Source organism: Chinchilla lanigera, unplaced genomic scaffold (genome assembly GCF_000276665.1).
Source record: "Chinchilla lanigera isolate Chin_1 unplaced genomic scaffold, ChiLan1.0 scaffold00057, whole genome shotgun sequence".
Lineage (NCBI taxonomy): Eukaryota > Metazoa > Chordata > Mammalia > Rodentia > Chinchillidae > Chinchilla > Chinchilla lanigera.
Window position 1 is genome coordinate 3,482,314 of NW_004955458.1, and position 3,497 is coordinate 3,485,810.

The following is a 3,497-nucleotide window of genomic DNA, read 5'->3' on the forward strand; positions in this document are numbered from 1 at the left end:
TTTTTTTTTTTTTTTTTTCAGACAGGGTCTCACCATACAGTTCAGGCTGGCCTCGGACTCACTTTGTAGCCCAGGCTGGTCTCGAACTCACAAGGATGCTCCTGCCTCAGCCTTCCGAGTGCTGGGATTGCAGTATAGAAGTATTTTAATGACGCTGTAGCAGGAAGAAGTAGGGAGAGTTTGAGAGCATTTACCAATGATTTACTAATCACCAGGGACCACGGAGCTGTGGCGAGGGCAGGCACGAGATCGAGTTTCCAGGGTAGGAGAAACCACTCTAACCATCACCTAGCACCCACTCCACACACAGCTTCGCTTACCCAGTGGAGGCCACCCGGGCTGGACATCCTAGTATACAGAGGTCTGAAACTGAGAAGGAGCGGGGCGAAAAAGAGGTTTGAACCGAGTTAAGGCCGGCCGGGACCCTGTCCTTGGTGCAGAGAAAGGTGAAAGGTGACCCTCCGGCCTGTTTTTCCCTCAGCTGCCTGAAGGGGTCAGGCGAGAGGAAGCTTTCCCGGGCTGCTGGAGTTGCGTTCCCAGCTGTTACCCTGGAAACTTCTGTTTTTAAGGCTACACACCACACACGTTCACACGCTCAGTTAATTAGTCATAAGTTCCTAGAGACCGTGTGGGAAGTGAGCGCAGCTGGAACTGGTTAGTGAGCAAGCAAGTGGGAGGGGCTTGGGGATGACTCAGGAAGGGGCCGCGCACTCTGCCCCCCCGGCGCCCCCGGCGCTGTGCGCGCTTTCCGGCGCTGCCGCCTATCCACGGCCGCGCTCACGCTCACCTACTGCACCCCTGGCCTGAGTCAGGTCTAAGGAGAGGCCATCAGACGCAAATCCTGAGCTGCTTCAGCTCCTGCCAAAGTCTGGGGAGACCAAAATCTGACCCCCTTTTTCAGTTTATAGAGAGAGGAGTTTTCCCACGGGATGCTGCCGGAAACTGCTAGAAGCCTCTTCTGGGGGTCTCACGACACAGCACAATAGCTGCTTCGTGGAAGAATAAATCCTAGCTGCTGGAAGGCGGAGGGGACCGGCGTGGCAGTGCTTGCTTGGCTACTCTCGGCTACCGGGACGAAAGGGAAGTGATAGCGCAAGGGAGTCTGCTCCTTCTGGAAACAGCAGCCGTTTAATTAAAAAAAAAAAAAAAAAAAAAGATTTTTATTGCTTTACCGAGCAAGGTGCGAGGCGGGGGAGTACTCTGGCCTCCTGTCCTCACTGTAGCCCCAGGAAACAGATCTGCCCTGACGTCTGGCAAGTGCCAAGGGCCTGGAAAAATCTGTTCGGCTCGCTTTTCTGTTGACAAAGGCCTTGACAGGGAGTTGGCAGGGCAGGGCCCGGCACTGGCTTCCCGTTTTGAAGAGGGCCCTAACGAGGCGGGGAGGGAGGCCCGGGAGGGGCCTAGCTCAGGCCCTGCCCGCCAGCAGCTGCAGAGAGAGCCTTTGGGAGATTGGGCTCCTGGGGGGCGGATTTTAATTGAATTCATTAATTTCACAGTGGGAGAAGGGCTGACGGTCTATACAAGAACACACTGCACACAGTGAGGAAGAGACGGAAAGGATTTTAAAGTGCTAAAACGGCCCAGTGCCACTTAGAATTTGAGCTATGTGCAGCTTTTGCATGGTGAGCACACACACATACACACACACACACACGTGTAAAAGAAATGCTTTGGGGCTGGGGATTTAGCTCAGCAGCACAGTGCCTGCCTGGCAAGCGCGAGGTCATGAGTTCGATTCCTGGTACCAGAAAAAAAAAAACAAAAAACAAAAAATAAAAAAATAAGATAAAATAAAAGAAGTGCTTGAATGCCCGGCACGGTAGCGCACGCCTGTAATCTCAGCACTTGGGAGGCTGAGGCAGGAGGATCCTTGCATGTTCCAGACCAGCCTGGGCTACAAAGTGAGCTCAAGGCCAGCCTGAACTGCATAGCGAGACCCTGTCTCAACAAGGCCAAAAAAAAAGTGCTTGAAATGGGGCATAGGAAAAAGTAACTAAGAAAGAGTTGATCCGGAGGAAGACTGTAGTCTCAGAATTTTTTCCCCAGTACTGGGAATTGAACCCAGGGAGCACTGAGCTCTATTATCCCCAGCCCTTTTTATTATTTTATTTCAGGACATGTTCTTGCTAATTCACTAAATTACTCAAGCTGACCTCAAAATCAGGCTCCTCCTGCCTCTGCCTTTCTTCTCCTTCTCCTTCTCCTCCTCCTCCTTTTCCTCCTCTTCCTCCTCCTTCTTCTTCTTCTGCCTCAGCCCTTTGAGTAACTAGGATTATAAGCTTAAACTTTTCGCCCCAAATACCTCAAGGATATCATGATAATATTTGCTTCAAGGCACAGTAACTACGGGGGTTACCTCCTCACTTACGTCATCTCTTTTTTTTTTTTTTTTTGTTCTTTTTTTGAGACAGGGTCTCGATATGCTCATGCTGGCCTTCAGCTCACTTTGTAGCCCAGGCTGGTCTCGAAATCGCAAGGATCCTCCTGCCTCAGCCTCCCGAGTGCTGGGATTACAGGCATGCGCCACCACGCCCGGCTCAGTTACGTCATCTCATAACGATTACCCCTTCCCTGTCTCCCTCCCAAGGGGGCCAGAGGATGGCTTTCAGCATCCGGGCGTACACTACGTAAAGTTCTCCCTTCGTGTACCAACTGAACTAGAGGCAGACACCTAAACCAAGCAGATTTATTCCTCCCAATCCCAAGGAACTAGGAACTGAGTCTAAGGCAGAAATAAGTTAGACTCTTACATAACTAGATCTAAACCTTGTGAAGCTCGGGCAGTGAGGTGTGGCCATTTTTCCCCTTGAGGATGGAGAAGCGAAGAAGCCCAAAGCAGAGGGTCTCACACGAGACAAGAGGAGCAACGAAAACAGACCCAAATTAGTGCTTCATGGCAATCTCAGTTTACCAGATCCGGAGGCCGAGTGGCATTCTTTATTATTGTATTTTTTTCTTGTACCGGAAATCAAACTCAGGACCTTGCGCTCGCCAGCAGGCACTGTGCCTCGGAGCCATCCCCCTGGCCCCCAAGTGGCATTCTTGCTCTTGATTCTCTGTAACACTGTGGACCTCGGGAACTGTTTGTAGGTTCTAGCAGGACAGCGCAGCTCCTCATAGGCCCTTGATGGAGGAAATGGTCCTCCGCTATCAGGGAAGGTCGTCCTCCTGGCACTCAGCAGGGCCACAGATGTCACAGCCAGATTGCCCTTCTATCCTCTTTGTAACACCGTGGTAGGCTGAAAAATGCTGCCCCCAAAACATGTCCATGTCCTAACTCCGAAGCCTGTGACTATATTACCTTACATTATAAAAGGGGCTTGGCCGATGTGATTAAATACTGTGAAATACGACGGGCATGGTGATGCATGCCTATAATCTCAGCACTTGGGAGGCTGAGGCAGGAGGATCGCTGTGACTTTGAGACCAGCCTGGGCTACAAAGTGAGCTCAAGGCCAGCCTGAACTGCATAGTGAGATCCTGTCTCAAAAAGACCA